Source organism: Lycorma delicatula, chromosome 4 (genome assembly GCF_047948215.1).
Source record: "Lycorma delicatula isolate Av1 chromosome 4, ASM4794821v1, whole genome shotgun sequence".
Taxonomy (NCBI): domain Eukaryota; kingdom Metazoa; phylum Arthropoda; class Insecta; order Hemiptera; family Fulgoridae; genus Lycorma; species Lycorma delicatula.
Genome location: NC_134458.1, coordinates 126,920,642 through 126,941,842, shown reverse-complemented (window position 1 = coordinate 126,941,842; position 21,201 = coordinate 126,920,642).

Here is a 21,201-nt window from a genome sequence, read left to right as displayed (position 1 = left end):
CCCTCATAACTTGATAAACTTAAACAAAATATTAGGGACTGTATATCAAATATCACTCCTGCTACACTGAAAATGTCGCATACAATGAAAGAAAACGCGTTGATGCATGCATTAAAAATCAACTTGTAAGTAATACTTTTGAAAATGTTAATATTATTTTGTAAATTAATAAAAAGGCTTTCTAAAAAAACAATTTGTTGTCATTTGTGTTGTGTGACTTTACGGTCACCAATATATATATATATTCTCTTTTTTTCTATATTCCTAATGTGTACATTGCAATGTGTACGACTTGTGAACAATAAGTAACCCCCTTCGACGGCCCAAATGAGATGATGATATGTATGACACTTAATGAGGAGTAGTCTTGTGTAGACTCAGGCCGACCACTGCTAACGTGTGGTTAATTGAAATTCAACTACCAAAATACACCAGTTCACCTAGTATTCAAATCCATATAAATGCAACTAACTTATAATACAATTTAAACCTCAGAAATGTCGACTTCGAAAATCGTTTGTTACACAACTGATTTACGACGACGAGTTAACCACTTGACCAGCCACGTCTAGTGGTTTTATATATATATATAAAACCACATATATATATATAAAACCACTAGATCGGCTGGTCTAGCGGTTAACTCGTTGTCGCAAATCCGTATGTTTATATATAGTCTTTTAGTCTACAGATCTCTGTATATGTATCAACCAACCGGGTTGGTCTAGTGGTGAACTCGTCATCGCAAATAACCTGATTTCGAAGACGAGAGTTCTAAGGTTCAAATCCTAGTAAAGACAGTTACTAGATTTGAATACTAGATCGTGGATGCCGGTGTTCTTTGGTGGTTGGGTTTCAATTAACCACACATCTCAGGAATGGTCAACCTGAGACTGCACAAAAGTACCTTTACATTGATACATATCACCATCATCGAACCTCTTAGGTACTAGTGTATGCTGGTTCCGGAGGCTAAACAGAAAATTAAAGAAAGAATGATGTTTATCTAGTATATATATATATATATATATATATATATATATATATATATATATATGTATATATATGTGTGTGACTTGTGTAGTCCGTATAAACTTGCTATAAAATTATACTGGTTCTTAAGAACCAGTTTATATTTCTTCGAACAGGTGTGATTTTAATTTATATTCTGAAATTACATTCATGCATTTGAAATAATCAAATAAAGTACCAATCATAGTGTTAGTAACTAAAGAAATAATGAACAGAAAAAGAATAAGTTTTTTCTTTTATTTTTTGTTAAACAAAACTTTTTATATTTTAATCAGTATGAAGAATTATAAAATTTTGCAATATTTTAATAACATATTTATTATAGTTGAAATGGATAACACATCAATTAAGGATGGACTATAAAATGCAACGCATAACAGTACATTAACGGAGGAACATTATAACACATTAATTCTGGTTAATGTTAAATGTACGACGGTACGCATAATAAACATATATATATATATATATATACAGACAATGAATGTATGATAATTAGAAATGGTTGCATTATTTACAACTGATTTGAGTGAAAAGCTTTTGATTGTTTGATTGATTGTGGTTTGTATTCTATATATAAATATTAGGCTTAATATAGGCTTAATATTAGGCTATATATAAATATTAAGCTTAACCGAAATAAGATGAATTTATAAAAAAATTGTAACAATACACATTGATAAATTCTAATTTCTATAATGTAAATGTAAAATGTAATTTCTTTAAATATATTTTGTGATTATTATATGAATTTAATTTATTATTATATTAAAAGTAAAATTATTTTACTTTTTAGTCGGATAAATGAGTCAAACTTAATCAAATTTGATTTATCAATTAACATAAAAACAATGTAATTAAATTAACCAATATCAAATAGTTTTTTTTATAACAATATCATATTTTCCAGGATAAATTTCTCTTTATATTGACTAGTCATAACAATCACCCTAACCTTAATTAAAGATTTACGTTTATTTCCATTAAAACGGTTATTTGTGTTTAATTAAAAGTAACAAGCTTTTACTTGTCTGTCTATTAATAAAATTATTTTTAAAATCTCCAGTAGGCGAAATCATGGGAAGTTCGATGAGGATAAAGAGTTGATATATTAAATAAATAGTTTTATAATTGTTTATTGAAATTATGAACCTTGAAAGTTACTTACATAGGCCATGAATTAATAGAATTTATTTTCCTTCTTATAAAAAAAAAATTTATATTTCTTGTTGTATAAAATTATTCTTATTGTTGTAACTTGAAAACATGTTATATAACTAATAGAACAAGTTTTATCTCACTAATCTCTCTAATTGTATAACTAGTGATCTTCCAACTCTTAATTGATGAGTGGCCTGCGGTTTCCAGTTTTATTGTTTTATGATTGAATACTAAAATATATGTTAGTATTACATTTCTATACGGATTTTTTTTCACATAATTAATAGGTTTTGAAAATTATTTTATTTGCTGACATTTAATTATGTATAAATTTAACCGTCTTCTGCAAAAGATGCAGATTGTTAATTTGTATTCTTTTCCTACATTAGTGATTTACTTTTAATCAAATGGACCGATTTTGAAAATAATTTGTAAAAGATTTTTTTTTTAATTAGTCGAGTGATCCTGTTTTGTAACTTTAGTGAAAGACTTTTTAATAAAAAATTACGATCTATTAAGGCGATTTGAAGATAAATATTTAAATTTTAAGACCTGTTAAAGTGACAAAAAAAATTAAAAAAGATTAAAAGAGTTAGAGTAAAAATGAATTATAATCTACAGGACCGTGTCACGGGAGGCGTTGCGGGTACTGACGGGGGTTCCGGCCCATTCGTTTCCGGGCCAGGCAGCTTAAGCGGGTGTATGAGGGGATGCAGAAGTCGGACGCAGCGTTCCTTCTACATACAAGAATGGCAGGAGAGATGGAAAGTCGCAAACACGGGTGCTTGGACCTAGAGATTGATTTCAAGATTGGAAACGTGACTGGTGAGGAAGCATGGGGACGTGGATTACTATGTCTTTCAGCTCCTTTCCGGTCACGTGGTTTTTAAGTCCTATCTTCACAAGTTTCGGAGAAGAGAATTTCCAAACTGTATTTATTGTGGGCTGGCTATTGGATACCATACTTTTTGTGATTGCCCCAAGTGGAAGGACCTGAAGGAACGATTCGGCCTGGGTTGGATCACGCCCAAGGGTACGGTTGTCTTCATGTTGCAAGGGGTGGATGAATGAAGGGCAGTTGCGGGGTTAGCCGCTGAGATCTTGAAAAAGAAGGAGGCTGTCTATTTTGAGTAGGGGGCCGACTGCTGTTGTGGGGGAGACGTGGGGGTAAGGAAGAGCCCTCTGCGGAGCTGTCGTTCGTCCATCTTGCATGGATGGGTGATGGCGATGAGGCACGGGGACTACTAAACGCCTACATAGAAAATGGCCGAGTCCCGGCAGGGATATTATCTTCGGTGGTATCCCTGTTAGAGGCATTGTCATCACGACCGAGTCCCGGCTTGTGGGGTGGAGTCTGGGAACGACATATTCGAACCTGGTTCCCCTTCATGCAGGTTAGAGGCAGATATTTGAGTTAAGATCCAACCGGCGGGCCAGCCTGCCGTGCCGGACGTACTGCCGCGGGTGGGGAGACCGGTTTGAGTTTTATGGACACTCTCCCGGGCTGAGTTATACTTGATTGTAGGACCGGCCCGGGGGAGTAGAGAACAAGAAAAGAAAATTATGGGCAGAGTTTTTCTTGGCCTATCCAAATTTTGAATAAAATCTTAAAATATGAAATAAAATAAAATTTAATATAAATCACAATAATTGTGAATTAAAAAAAAAACGACTAAAAATTTAAAAGGAATATTTTTTTAAAGTGTTCTTTAAATTTTTACATTTTGAACTAAGGGTTCAGTAAGCGGTTTTTAATTTGATACCGACTTCTAAAAGTAAAAACAAAAGAAATGGATGTTATGAATTTCTGCAGTTATTTTTATGTCGAATTTAGTTTTTTTAACGTCTCTTCATTTAAACTAAAATTATACCGAGAAAATTATACAGATATCTAGCAACAGCAAATAAATCCTAACAAATCATTTTCTAGGAAAAAAAATATGTAAAATCAGCAAAAAATAAAATTAAACATAAATAAGTTGAAATTTTATATATTTTCCTCATTATTAATCTTTTTCTTTCAGATGTCCGAGGTAGATATTATATGTAAAATGTCGAGTGAAATATAAGAAGAATGGAAATTCTCAATGTTAATAGATTATTTATTTTTATGAATTATTAATTTTTTTTTTTTAGTGTATTTGTTTCTTAATACTTGAACTAAGGAAAAATTATGTAGAAATGTATAATATACTTCTTCCAAAATTATAACGCTAGCCAGCAATTCTGCACAATAATATGAAATACCTATAAGTCTACTTCAGTTATAAAGGAAATAGTATTAAAATATACACATATATTAAAAAAGTGGTTTCAAGGTAATATGAGCATTATAAATCGAGAAATTACTTCTAACATATACCTATGTTGAACTTTTTTTTTGATCATGGTATATCGTTATCCCCTGGGAAGGTACGGCTTTAAAAGGCTTAAGACATATTAACTTGAATTTACCCTTAACTGCTACATTACTAAATATTTGAGATGGTTTTATTGAAAGGTATCTTTCAATACATATTACATATATGTCTTCTTCTTGGAAATCTTCTTAAATTTTTAAATTATTGTCGTTTAATTGAGTCTACAATTATGTGAATGTAAATAATAAATGTTATCTATCAATATACCAAGATTATTTCTGCCTTTGAAAGAAAAATATCTATATGAAACATTTTTCTTTCAATTTACTAATCGGAATTCTCCAAAATGTGGATAGATATTTAAGTTTATCCATTACTTTCTATTATTTTTTTTTTTATTTCTCTAATACAATTCCCAACGGATATTAATATATAGGAATAATTTTAAGAAGAATAACTGTAAAGATATTTAAGCTTAAGTGCAAGTTACAGAAATAAGAGTTAATTTAAAACATAAAAATGTAGTCGACACACAATTTACTTTTCATTCGTTGCTTTCTGAATGCATTTAATCTAATCTGTTTTTATGCCAGTAATAAAGAAACATTTTAATCTGTACGAGTAGCTTTCCTTATTATACAATCAATTTGACCGTTATAAAATTATACAATTTCCCAGTTAGACAGGTTTTTCACTGTTAAAACAATTATAAAGTAACATAAGCCACAGGACCGATTTCAACCCAGTTTGAGGCTATTATTTGCTAACTGAATAGAAATACTGGAGGGGGTTGGTAGATATCCCTATCGCTACCGCTGCGAGAGGGGTTACAACCTTAAAACATTACAAAAAATTAAATTTCTAAAATATTTAAGAATATTCTAATACTATTTTGGAAATTTGTAGAAAGTTACTACAACATTTTTGAATATTCTAGATCATTCTCGAATATTTTTGGGCATTTTTAGATTTTTGAATAATCTAGAATATTATAATTTTTTGAAAAAAACATTCTACATATCTCAGAACAATCTCTATCAGTCTTCAAGAAATGCTGGCACACTGTATCACTTTGCGAGTTACTATATTGAAGGACCAACGTGAACATCGTCTACAAAAAAGGGGAAATTAAGCTAGCATATTGGAACGGCTGAATCTGAACACCAAAGCAAACGTCATCTCAAGCAAAGCGGAAACATGCTAGCGCGTTGTAGGTTGGTGAATCTGAGAACCAATGAGAACGCCATCTTCAAGAAATGCAAGCTTTTAATGTAAAGAAGATTTATGTTTGTTGTGGAAAGTTAGTCACAATTTAAAAAAAAAAAAAAAATGGATTGGTCTATGAAGGGATAATGACCCCGATCGACGCCCGGTATATATAAAATCGTAATCACATTTTTAACCAGTATGTGTTATGCCTACATAATTTAGTTGGAAAATGTGTACGCTAGATTTATGATTAACAACCCCCTAAAAGCAACATTGTATTTTCTTAAATAAAAATTCGTTAACGTGTCTATTCTAACTACGTTTAATTCTTACAGACAATTTCTTATTTAGCTTAATAAAACGAAATGAGATTTTCATTTTTTTTTTTAAATAACCAGTATAGACTAAAATAGCAATTTTTTTGGAAAAATACTCATTAATAGGAAAGTTTTATCTAAATACACATTAAAATTTATGAGGAAAATGAGCAAAATATTAGTTACTAGGACATAATGTTACTATTTCTTTTGTAATCTACTCATTCCTTTTTTGAACGTAGCGCTAATCGATTGATTTACGAAACTAAACAATATTGTTGTTAATACTGATTACAAGAATATTCATAGAATTTTATTCTATGCTAATGGTCTCGAAGTGATTGCTGATGAGGACAGGTTTGATGCCGAATGTATGGTTATAACCAGAAAATTTATTAAGGAATATAAGAAATAGGATTTAGAAATTAATTTTGGATAAGATAAATAAAGAATTCATATATTGTTAATGAAAATATTAACAAAACTACTAAAGGATTTAAGTATTTTACAGTCACTATTAGTTCAGGAACATCAAACTATACATATGACCTGAATAAAATTGGAAATGAAAGGAAAATACCCAAGATGATTCATTCTGTTTTATGAAGCAAGAATATTTTAGATCTACTAAATCCGAACTCATCTTTCATTGGACATATTTTACTGTATTGTTATCGTTGAATGTAGAATAATCTTTCTTAGTAAAGGCTAGTAAAAAGGACTGAAATGGAGAAGAACGTTTGGAGACGGTACCGCCTCACTCTTCTCGATAAGATTAGAAATAAGGAAATTAGAAGACTAGTGATAGAGAGGATCACTGATGGAGAAGGTAGAAAAAATAGAAAGAGAACATGGAACCCTTACAGCATATGCCTAATTCAAAAAACTTCCAGTTACCTTCACCATGGAGTTATTCGACGAGAGCGTAGAAGACACCATGGTTCAACTAAGTTTGGTGGAGGTAGTAAATCCAGTTATTTTTACACGGATTTGAATACTAGATCGTGGATACCGGTGTTCTTTGGTGGTTGGGTTTCAATTAACCACACATCTCAGGAATGGTCGAACTGAGAATGTACAAGACTACACTTCATTTACACTCATACATATCATCCTCATTCATCCTCTAAAGAATTATCTAAACGGTAGTTACCGGAGGCTAAACAGGAAAAAGAAAGTTTGGTGGAGGAGGTTGTATTCAATAAAGATAGAAGGGTTATCTCAAAAATAATCCACAGTTCATCCAAATTCAAAGAAAATCTATTTATACACTAAACACGTTCTCAGCTCTTCAATTTAATCTCCCGTGTGACATGCATGCGCGCCAACATTTTAGCAGCTTTAGGATTCCTGTCAGGAGACGATGTTTGTTGAGGTATCGAATTTCTTGGGTGATGGCAGCTGATCACTCTTTTAAACTGCTAAAACGAATTATTCGAAGCGGTTCTTTTAGCTTTGGATTAAGCTGGAAGTCCGTCGGATCGAAGAACTCAGGGTTGTATGGTGTATGGCAAAGGTTTTCCCAAGTACTTTTGATTTTTCTGGACACAATTTTTAAACTTTCGGGTCTCAAAACCTTCCAAATGAAGTTTCTGTAATAAGTAGCAGTCATAGTGATATAGTTTGACACTCTTTCCACAGCAATAACATCCTGTTTATCGTAAGTGAAAATCATCATTTGCTTCATTTTTGAATGCATGCGACGACATTTCTTTGGTCTCATAGTGTAGTGACTTCCAAACACTGCTTTTCGACTTCAGTTCAGGTTCAAAATTACGTATTCATGTTTCATTAGTAATAGTTCGATTTAAAAGCTGCAAGCAGTTCTCGAGCCATTTCGCTTTTTATTGCTCATTTAGACGGTATGGTACCCATCGCGTAGCAACCATTTTTGCACAAATGTTCCGTTAAAATGAGTGTACTTTAATTATTGGTATTCCGATTTAATTTTGGATTTATCTCACTGTCGTGTGTCGTTCTTTGACGATTCTCATAGTAAAAATAGCAATGTTTGTGTTGTCTTTAGCAGTAGACGGTAGCTCAGAGCGTGGCTCATCTGCTGTACTGCTTCTGATCTCCCTAAACCTTTTGTGCCAACATTGTACAGTGATGTGATTTACATTATTATACACCATGTACTTCCCGTTACAATTAATAAATTATTGGTAGAGTATTCCCTCTTAAATTTTCGATTTTGTTGTATGCAAGTTGCTCGAATTCTGTTATGTGACCTAATTTTATTTCTGCCTCGTATTCGGACGGCACTGACATCATTAAAAATTTAATAAACCTTGCTTTGCGATACTTCAGTTTACATACTTCCGGTTACAGCGTGTCGTTCAGTCTCTTTGTATTTGCGTGGATAGGGATAATGCATTACTTTTGGGGCAACCCTCAATGAGGGTATTTGGAGTGCAGTAGATGGCAATAGCTTTTTCAAACCAATAGTAAATAAATTAAAAGACAAATTATTAATGGAAAGAAAAATTGTTAAATAAAATAAGCTCATCCTCGACGTTTTATCGTTGAATTATAAATTCTCAAACTCATTGAAAATGATGGATTATTCAGACTGGTATTTAAATGTTATCATTAAAATTGCGAAATTTATAATAAAGGAAAATTTTTCTTATTAAGATTATCTTCTTACACTCACCTCAGTTACTTTGGGTTTATATATTTTTTTCATTGATGAAAGTAATAAAAGGCCATAGCTAATTAGAGTGACTTATACGAATAATTATCGGTTATAAAAAGAAAAAATCTAAGACGAATGCTAAATCTAAATTATAAACGCCGGTTCAGACATGAAATCAAGTAATTTATCTCTTGTTTATTTTTGTAAAGAGCCCCCTAAACTTATTTCTAATTATTTTTTACCTTATTATTAACAAACGTATTGTTCTTCATTTCTTTGCTCGAATGATTCATCAAACGAGTCACATGTTTTGCTTTTATTAGGATCTAAAGCTTAACATAACTAAAGTTTTAAACAATGTATAAAATCTTTTCTAGTAAGTATTTATTTGGTCTGTGGAATAGAATATCATAACATATTTTCAATTTAAATAAATTATACTTTAGCTATAATTTTTTTTTTTTACTTCATTATTTATGCAACTGGCAATTCTATTCGATTCATTAGCTAAGTAGTTAAAATGTATAGCAATAATTGTATAACGCAAAAGCACTGTTTTTAAATAGGTAAAACCACTAACGAATTAGTATTCTTTTCCTCTTCTGTTGGTTCTTAGAATTTTTATGACATTTTTATATATTAATTTTTTACAGATTTTAGCAAGTAATTTTAATAAAGTTTTAAGATAATAATAATAATGTAACAATAATAATTTATTAATTTTTTATACTTCAAAACTTTCTCAAGTTCTCAAAAACCGTTCATCTAATTTAAAACAAAATTATTATATTTATTATAATATGATTAAAATATATTATTCACGTAACACATGAGGAATATTTCGGAGACGCCATGGCTTGCGAAGAACAAGGAGGTCCACGATTACCTAGGGATGCCCCATCTATTCGTGTAGAAATTTATCGGCTAAGTTGAAAGTATCTACTTAACGCGCTCTTTTTTTCTCATATATAACTTGTGAATTTTTTTTATACTGCATACCTTTTTATACTGTTCTGTTCTTTAATCATTTAATTTAATTGTTCTTTATATCTATGTTATTTTAACTTTTTTTTATTGTTAACACTTAATTGTCGAATTGTTTGTATTTTGTTACGTTTAATTGTATATTTATTCGTCATACTTTTTATTTTCTATATTGTATTTAAACCTTTATATTGTCTAGGAAGGTATCACTGGATGCCTCCCTTTCATGTATTATTTATTACTTTGTACAATTTACTTATAGTTTCATTGTTCAGGAAACTAATTGTAAACAGTTTAGTACAAAAGAAAAACATAACACATAGGAAACATTTATAAATTATATTTTATACAAATGTATGTTATACAACTATTGTAGATAATTTTCTTCTTATTGATAAAACAACAACTTTCTTTAATCCCTTGAGATAAGGTTCGTATTGATGTTACATCCTGTTTTTTAAAATAAAATACAGTCATTAAAGGTAAAATAAATGTTTAAAAACTCGACAAAAAGGTTTTCCTCAGTTACTACATATGCAGACTAATCCTATAAATACATGAGAATAATTCCAAATCACTCAAAGGTTTTTTCCCTGATATTTTAGGATTTGTATAATATTACGTTTGTAGGATCCCGAGAATTTAACCCATTTCATTTCTTACTTATTCGTAATGTTGTATCGCAATAATTTTCTATAGAATTCTATCAGTAAAAAGCAATTGATTTTATATTTCGATAAACTTATACTTTTCCAACCGAACTGTTTTAGTGGTATTACACTAATAAACAGTCTGTTTAGATTCAGTCCTATCACATCAGAAAAATACCATTAATTGTAACATTTATCACTGAAATAGAATCGTATAATGACTACTTATATCCTAATAATACTAATAATACATTTATTTAGATTTAAATCAGGGTCCTACAATATCGATAAACGAAGTTTAACAGCTGATAGGCGGTGATGCAAAATACAAAAAGAACATTTCAGACTGTACTACAACTAAAGCCGTTATTCAAATACAATCAGTAGTGAAAAAGCCAGATTAGAAGAAATTTAGTGAATTATTACTCTATTCTAAATGCACACTCTCACATTTATCAGTTAAGGGTTCATACATAAACATGAGGAGACTGAATTATGCAAGTGTGTATCTGTATATATATATATATATGTGTGTGTGTGTGTGTGTGTGTGTGTGTGTATGTGTGTGCATTTGTGTGTGTTAGGGTCTTATGGTGGACACGCCTTTCCTCTATACTGTTAAACTATTCTAAATCCCTTAATTAGACGTATTGGGAATCCACCCCCTCTTATCGAACATCCCTTATCTGGGACACAAACGTTTGGCAGTTGGGACCCTTTTTATAAAAGTCCCGTCTCGTTCCGGTGCATCTGTCTCTTTACATGACGTCATCTGGCGTATAGAATACATATATATATTTTCTATCTTTTCTTATACTTGTATATCGGTCTCCCTCTTTCGTTGTATTGATTTACAATAGAATTGTGTATGTAGGACATTATTTTATATGATAGTTATAGTAACTCTGAGAATGATGCGCTTACGTTACATCAACCGTACAATAGCAAAATGCACCGTAAAAATTTTATCGTAATATTTTAACGCTGTATTTATTTTTAAAGTTATATCACTTTATTATGACATTTAATGCTCTTAATATATTAAAATAATTTACGATTGAAATAAATAAAATGTGTTGTAATTAGCATAAGTTCTTTTCTCACGATATATTATTTATTTAGGACGGTTATTTTAAAAACTTACTTCTCTTTGACTTAAATTATTCGACTGGTTATTTCATTTATTGAAAAACGTCTACTCTGCACTACGCCTATAAATTTTAACATAATTTCAGTCTTTATACATCGTCAATCTTCTGTATTCTAATCTCTCATTTCTAATAGGTTTCTTATGTACGTATATGTATATTTTCTTCTACTCAAAAATTAACTAATCCTTCATATTTTAAGATAATATGTTCTAGTTCATCAGCTTAGAACACTTACAGACAATTTTTGTCTTCACTTTTATCAAAATTTTCCATAATAGCGCTTTTTAAAAATATTTCTTTTTATTGCCCACATATTTATGCCAAAAATTTAAAAATTGTGTAACAATTAATATTTTATTTTTGTAATTAATTGTTTTCTTTACCTTTCCGGGTATATAGTTTTTTTTTGTATGCAATACAAATAATATTCAGAATTATATTGTACCAAAGGTATAATGTACAGTATAATTAACACAGTTATTGAACACACTATATATTTCTAAAGTAAAGACCGTTTCATTGTAAAAAAATTTATTCTTAAAACTTTATAAATATTTTTTATTTCTCTTAAACTGCATACCTTATACTAGTTTTCTATATAATTGCCACATCAATTAAGAGATTTATCGTAGCGATACACCAGCTTTAATACACCATCGTCGTATTCGTCTGCTGCCAGTCCATTTAGCCACTGATTAACAGCATTTTTAAGGTCATCGTCACCCGAGAATCGCTTGCCGTTCAAAAATTCTTTCAATTTCAAAAAAAAAAAATGGCAATCAGAAGGAGCGAAGGAGCTAAGTCCAGACTATATGATGGGTAACCGTAAATTTCCCATCCAAATGTTCTCAGTAAATCACATGTTGGACCTTCAACATGTGGATGTGCATTATTGTGCAGCAGGACAACACCGTCGAAGAACCGTTCACGTCGCCGATTTCGAATGGCGCACCATAATTTATGTAGAGTTTCGAAATAGGCTTCTGCATTTATAGTCGTTTCACGTGGCATGAAATCCATCAGCATTGTGCCAAACCGATCCCAAAAGACTGTGGCCATCCGTTTGCGTCAAAATGGCTGCGGCTTGACCTTTGTCGGTTTGGTTGATAATTGAGGATGACTCCATTCACTTGACTGCCGTTTTCTCTCTGGCAATTTACCGTCGCCTTAGGTGTATAAGATGGTTTCTGATTGTATTTAGCCTCTTTCAAACTTCCATAAAGGAATAAGAGCAGAAAACCCGTTTTTTCGTTTCCAGATTCAAAGACAAATGCTTGCACTAATTTAAAGATTTCATTATATTACTTTGGTTGAGTATATGGGAAATTTCATTTAGGTGTAGAGATTAGTAAGTGTTTTCTTTTTTGCCTCTTATTCGTAAGTTATCGTTTTTTTTATATATATTTTGACTGGAAGAACTAATTTTTATGAACTTTCGTTCAAAGACTTCTGAAAGCGGATCATTCTTGCAGTTTAATTTTGGTTACAATTCGTCAAGACAGTGGAGGAATACAGTCACTACGGTTCGGTATTTCAAGATTTTACTAAAATAGTAAAATAAATGTACTAAAATAGTAGAATAAATTTTTACGTAACTCTTTATTTACATACTTGTATACTTTTTTTCACTTAATTTTCCTCGTAAGTAGTAATCTATCGAAGTCAAAGCCCTGCTTTTTAGATAAATATTTTTGTGTATTTTGAAAAAATCTAATGTATATATTCAATGTTATTTTTAATGGGTTTTATGATATACACTAAAGAAAAGGTACATTGCCCACTTCTTGCTATGTGTTACCAAAAAAACTACGATAGACCTTTTACTGGAATTTGGCAGTGTGATTTAAACATATTCTATGAAAAAACATGTTTTCTTTTAACTTCTTTTAAATATAAAATAGATCCCACAACCGTTTCTCCAGTAATTTTGAGAAATCTGGAGTGAAAACCAATAAATTGGGTAGAAAACCCTGTTTTTTTTCTTTCATATACAATAACTTTGTTAAATGGATAATAAACCCAAAAAACGATTAACCAAAACTTCTAGAGAATAATTTTGAATAAAATGGTGTAAAATAAGTTCTATAAAAGAAAGAAAAATTAGAAACAATCGAATTTTATTTAGAAACAGTGTACTAAACCAAAGTGCATTATACATACCAATATATAATAAATGTTCAAAAATGAGCCCGCCACTTTCAACACATTTCTTGGCACGTTTCTGTACTGCTTTTATTGCTCTTTTTAGTTCTTTAGCGCTGCTCTTAAGTTGCTCAGCCGCATCCATAATGCGGATAATTAATTCCTTATGAGAATGTAAATTTTTGTATGAAGCATTTTTCATCCGTACGCAGACGCAAAAATTTAAAGGTGTTAGATTAGGTAATCTTGGTAGCAAGGAATGTGGGGACCTTCTCGAACGATCCATATCTCAGGGAAATGATGATTTAAGTGAGTGGAAATGGCACAAGAGAATTGGGGAGGCGTGCCATCGTGCTGACAGTATATTTTGCGTTTTAGGGCTAGAGGAACATCTTCAAGCAACTGCGGCATTTCTTCTTGAGGAAAGTGCAAGTAGACCTCAGCATTTAAATGGACAGGTAACCCGAATGGTCCAAACAGCTGATTGTGAAGAAGTACTGACGCTAAATCGGTGCCGTTTCATGAGGATTTATTCTCATTGCGTAAGTTGTAGACGCCATCTCGAGTGATATTTGCTTCGTCGGTAAACAAAACATAAGTCTACTAGGTCCGCTTCGCTGAACTGGCTGCTTATGATTAAGAAAAATCTTGTTTTCTTTAAGTGTCCTACAAACCATCGAAAGCGAAACCCATATATCAGCTTAGAAAGAATTCTTATACTGACGCCGGTACTGCGCTGAACTGCATCAACAATAATTTCATCAATAACAGCGTCTTATTGGACAGATCGTTCGTAGATGGTACGAATACTAGTTAGTGAACCTGTTTTCCGAAGTTTGCGAAAGTTGTGCTAATTGTTTTGGGATCTGGAACCCACAATTCTAAAATCGAATATCATATTCTACTACAGTAGCTGCAGCGGTACTATTAAAACACACCCAAAATGAATACCATATCAGCGTATTCCTCTGCTGCAAATAAGTACGGCATTACTTCAATGGCAAACCGGTTTTGTTCTTTCAAATTTTCACATCACCGAAAAAAGAATTTGATTTTTGTTTACATTAAATAAGTACTTTTCTGACAAATGTAATAAGGTACTGTTTGTAATATAAAATTTCAATTTTTCTAACTTTTCTTTGTGTTATTCAACTTGTCTTACTCTATTTGGTTCAAAATTAAATTTTCAACAAGTTTTGTTTAAAAGTTCTGGGTGTATCTATCACCCATTTAACAAAGTTATTGTACATCAAACAAAAAAAAATAGGGCTTTTACTCATTATTGGTTTTCAACATAAATTTCTCAAAACCTACTGCAGGTACGATTGTAGGACCTATTTATTTAATTATTTAGGTCAAAAAACATAAAAAAAATCACTAATTCTATTACTTAATTAACCAGTTTAATTAGAAAATACATTTTAATATTATCATTTTTATACACATCGTTTAGCTATTTTTGTATTTATTATAACTATAATTCACTTTTCTCTATATTTAATTCTATTTTGTACTGTTTTACTAGACTTGCCAATCCATTATATTAAAGCATTTAATAGAAAAATTACCGAGTTAAAAATAAATTTTTCAGTAAATGAATTCTGATATAAAAATATTCAGCCTGTAACATTTACTGACAACTTTTATTTTATTAATTAGAATATCGAAAGGGTATTTATTCTCGATTAGAACTGAAAATACGTAAGTTTTATGATTGTACTATATCTACTCGAAAAAAATGTTACTTCAACTTACAAAAAACCGGAACTTGGGTAATATTAAAAACTATAAAAAATTACCGGTGGTAAAATGAAAAAAATTACAATTTTAGCCCCTTTTTTACACCAGTAAATGTTGAGGGTAATCTATGTTGACCGTTATACCTTGTATAATTCACGGACTTCGTTTGTAATACAGTAAAAGGCCTTGAAAAATTAATTTTTATGAGAACATATACTCATGTATACATATATATATATATATATATATATACATGTATAAATATATTTATATTTATATTTATTTTATATAATTATAATTTATATTTATTTATATATAATTATATATATATATATATATATATATATATATATATATATATATATAATACTATTCCGCGAATACAACTAGACTAGTTATATTCTAGTTAAAGGGAAAGTATTGTGATCATAATAAAAACTGCAAATCTTTACGTTTTAGAATCCAACTAGTTCATTTAGACCTTTCCTTTTTTCTATTTAGCCTCCGGGCATCACGATCAGGTATTACTTCAGAGAATGAATGATGATGATATGTATGAGTGTAAGTGAAGTGTAGTCTTGAGCAGTCTCAGATCGACCATTTCTGAGATGTGTGTTAATTGAAAACCAGCAACCAAAGAATACCGTATCCACAATCTAGTATTAAAATCCGTATAAAAGTGAACTGCTTATACTAGGACTTGAACGCTGGAACTCTCGACTTCGAAATCAGCTGATTTGCAAAGACGCGTTCACCACTAGATCAACACGGTGGATTAGTTCATCTAGACTTGAAAAACATATGTATTTATTTTGTGTGCATATGTATGCACGAATGTGTGGTACACTGCTTTTGGCCTTATATCTCAGGATTAAACAAATCGAATTCGGTTAAAATATTTCTATATATGTGGCACTGCTCTTATTTTTTTTAATTCGTTAAGCAGGTGGGAGAATATCGTGACACAACCAATTTTGATTTTTTTCAGAAGTATTTTATATAAGTAATCCAAAATTATATTCTTATACTAAGGTCACGTAACCCTAAGTAATATTAAATTAATTTTTTGTTGTTCTTTAAACATACACAGATGTACGTTCTCTACCTTCTACCCTCGCAAAAAGGGTCCAGAATCAATCAAAATTTAATGTCATACAACAAGATTCCAAATACAACACCTTTTTTTATAGGTTCTTTAAATCTCTTCGAATATAATGTGGTTAAAAAAAGCAGATTCTCAAACCAAAACTTATTAAATTCTATTTTATTTGGTTTTGTGTTCAGATTCGATTAATGAGTTATTATATTTTTTTTATTAAAATCAAATGCACAGTCTTGTTAGTTAACAAAAATAAAGATTAGAATTCAAAATAGTTTAGATTTATAAAATCTAAAAAAAAATATATATATATATTTTTAAATCAGTTTTATGTAACTAATTTCTTTCCTTTATTTACAATTGGAAAAAATAACATATATCTTACATTTATAAGTTTAATGGGCGTAATTTTTATTATTTCTTTGTTATAGTTACTTTCATTAAGTTTATTTTCCTGCTAATTAATGAAATATTTAACTTGAAAGTGATTAATTTACGTTTAGATATAATAATTTTATTTATAAATTTACATACAAAATATATCATCAATATATTTAATTTTAATTACGTCTGCTTTTTTTAATACGATATATGATAATAAGAACTGAATAACAAGAAATAGGAATTAAGTAAAAAAAATATTCTCCAGTCACATGAAACACTAAAAAAGAAATTTCAAAATAAAAATTAAAAAACCAGCTGGATTTCTGTCATGTAAGGAAATATCCGTTAGTATGGGTGTTAATCTACTTAAAAAATATCTGCTAATTTATACTCAAGGCTTGTTTGCTTAGTGTCGTTTTTATTTTTGCATATTATAAAGTACGGCATTTCGAATTATTTTTTTTCATATATATACTTTTTGTCATACTTAATATCATTAATTTACAACTTCGTAATAAAAAATTGCAGGATATTAAAACGGATTATATAATCAATAAATCAATTTCACTCTTTGATTTCAGTCTGCCTCTAATTTACGCATAAAAAAAAAAAATAAATAAATAAAATTTACATGATAGTGGCCTTCAATTTGTTTTATATATTATATATCAACTATAATGTCCTTTGTAACATTACACTTACCCTACTGGAATATTTTTCTATATGTCTAAAGAAAAAGAAATAACCTTGTTATTTTGCTTGTCATACATATTCATTTTTAAAAATATTTTCTTAACTACCTTTACAACTAAATTTTGTTATTATGTTACTGTTTTATAACTTTAAATATGTGGAAAACCATGATTTATATCCAAGTTATAAGTGCGTAAAAATTTTAAAATTGTGATAAGCCATTATTAGTGAATATGAATATTTAATTAAAGATAAAATATTATTTTAAATTTATTATCAATAAATTTTTATTAAAAAATCATTTCTCTTACCTCCAAAAATTTCAGTGAGTTTATTTATAGAAAGAATAAACAACTTTAATAATATTAAACATTATCGGTAACATAGATATTTTAGAAATTATAATGAAAATAAACAATTTACAAGTCAAACACATAGTTTTTATTATTTCTTCGAAAATGTGATTCAAAGAAAATGTTGAAATTAATTAATTTTTTTATCATTTATTACATAATGAATAAAAAAATATTTTTGTTTATGTAGGGAAGAGTCCTATAGAAAATTAAAAAAACTGATTGTTGTCAAAAATCCTGTCTGTTGTAAATACCGTCAAAATTCTTTTGTAAATTCTGTTTGTCTTCTCATTCGACTAAATCTATGATGGGATAATGATATGTAGAGAATTTACCGGGTGTACCTTCACACTCTGTAAAAATTAAATGGATCAGTAAAATTTGAGATCTTGAAACCTATAGAACAAGAGAAAAATTTGTGGAAAAATTCTGTAAGTAGACGAACTCATTTGATAATTCTTGTATTAAGGCAATCAGGTTTAATTAATTTTAGTGAAGGGAGTGCAGAAAATAAAAATTGAAATGGAAGATAAAGATTGGAAAGAATTTAATAAAAGAATAGTTTTACATGTAGCTTGTAGAAAATATTTTGAAGTTAAAATAATAATAAAAGAAAAAAAAACAGAAAGAAGGAAGAAGAAAATATCATTCAACTGACTGATGGTGGTTCAAGAAATAGGTTACTAGTAAAAACAAAAAAGAAATACTTTTATGTTATTGTCTTTTAAATTTTATTGCTGTAAATATGTATACGTGATGCATTTTTATTTAGAAGTTTTATTGTAAAATTATCAAAATATTTAATATTGATATATGTTTATAGTGAAGTTTTTCAAAGATAAAAATTTTAATGATTAAAATTTATTTTATTTTTGATAAAATAATATAATTTGGTATTTTTATTAATTGCAATATTTATATATATAAATGTAATCGAGTCTCCTTCGGTTGGATATTTTTACTGTATATAAATTATATGTTTTTTTTTATTTTCAATATTCCGATATTATCATATCAAGAGAATTCATTTTTTTTTTTTTGTTGAAAAGGAATAGATTGAACAAAAAATAAATTCATAAAAATGGAAAATTTATGTGATTTTTTTTTTTAGAATTATTGTTACGGAAATTATGAATAAAAAAGGGGAAATGGAACAACAATAGTCGTGTATATATAGGGAGAAAAGAATGGAAATGTTGACGAGTTAAGTTGATTGGTCTGATTTGGTTTGGTCTGGACCTCACTAAACTAAAACCAGACCTAACCTTAAATGCTTACTGGAGGGTAAAAATATTTCAGTTCTCAATGAATGAATGTCTGAATAAAAGAACGTTGAAGAATGGTAATGCAGTGTCATACAAGAAGTTTTTAGAGTAGGTTATCATAAATATTGGGGAAGGAAGTATTGTTATAATCAACAACAAAACATTTATATATATATATATATATAATATAAACAAATAATAATACTGAACTCCTTTTCTTTTTAATTTTCAAGAAGGAAATAATAATAATAATAATGGTGAAATAAAATTGGTATGAACGCCTTATCATTTCAGAATATCAATTATTCAATGAATTAGGTATCACGTTGAAAGATCAAACTCAGTCAACCGTTATATAAAACTAATTTCACGAAAAAAAGTATATACAGAACAATTCTTTTATAATTTCCCTTCTGAATTCGTACGTGAGCGTTTCTAATTGTGAACTACAATAATTTTATTAAGATTATTTCATTCAGTTAATCTGTCATTAATGAATTTATATATATATACGAGTATATATACAATAATCAAACTTCTAGTCAGTCGGAGTACTTTTGTTTTGTAGAATGAATAGAAGTAATATTAAATCACTTTTATTTATTCCTGATTATTAATTACAGTGTTTTTAAAAAAATAAATGTTTACAACGTTGAAATGTAATTTTAAAGACTGTTCCAAATACTTACCACCAACCGCGCTTTACAAAGTTCAGCGCGGCGAATCATGTTCAGAAAATCTTTCAGCAATTCTCCAACTGGAACCCTGGCAATCTCTTGTCGTATGTTTCATTCAACTCTTCCAACGTCCATGGGATGTTCTTGTAGACTATCCCTTTCAGGTAACCCCGGAGGTAAAAATTGCACGCCTGTAAATCTGGAGATCGGAGTGGCCACAATTCCTTATTGCTTGTTCTACCCTTGGTGAAATCTCCTTGGATTCGACGGAGAGACCGATAAGAAGTGTGGAAAGTCGCTCCGTCTTGTTAAAAATATCCATTAGAAAATTCTTCTTGAGTCAAATTATGCGTAAATTCTTTGTGCAGTCGTAAATAGACGTCCGTATTAACAGTCTCCTCAAAGAATATTGGTCCAATGATCCGGCTTCAAGAAATTGCACAAAAAACACCAATAGTTACATTAGGAAGTGGTTTTTGATGGGTCTCATTTGGATTTTGAATGGCTCAGTGCCGCGTATTCTGAGAATTAACGTAGTGTGATAAATGGAATCGCGCTTCAGCTGTTGAAATGAAGAGAAAAGGATCAAGGAATCCTTCGCTAATATTCTGAACGAACCACTGGCAGTAATTTACTCGTTTACCCTTATGCTATTTTAATTCATGAACAACACTCATACGATAGGCCTTCATTTGTAAACAGGACTCCTTCCAGTACGATTCGCCATAGCAGGGACAATTTTCGGAATTCGAAAAGATGGTTGTTTTACTGTCTTCGTATTGGTTACAGAGCCGGTTGTTCGTTACTTTCTCAATAAATCTTGAATTTTTTATTTTGCAGGAACATTTCTTCTAGGATCTCCCTTCAGACTTTTCACAAAAAAATTTATTGAAGTTGTGCGAACATATTCCTTCACAATGAAAACACATTGCTCAATTGAATACACCATGACGAACAAACACAACAGACTCACTTAACGGGAGGGGAAGGCTTAAGGCTTATGAGTGAGTCAATGACCTACAACTAATACGCATGCGCCCACAGACGTACCATCTTACGTCATAAGAAACTGCGACAGACGGCTGAAACCAGTTTTATATGGCCCACCCAGTATGTAAAACTAAAACATGAGTGAAATGAAGTATAATCATGTCCTTTTTTTTTGCAAGACATGTGCTTTATTTATGTAAATATAAGTGATTATGTCATTAAAAATTACAAAATGTTATATATTTCTTACGAAAACTAAGTTATTTAACGTTACAATACAAAATTAACACTAAGTAATATTGAAATCCAGAAGCAGATTGAAAGCGTAAAGGATATAAAGCTTTGAATATCCTATC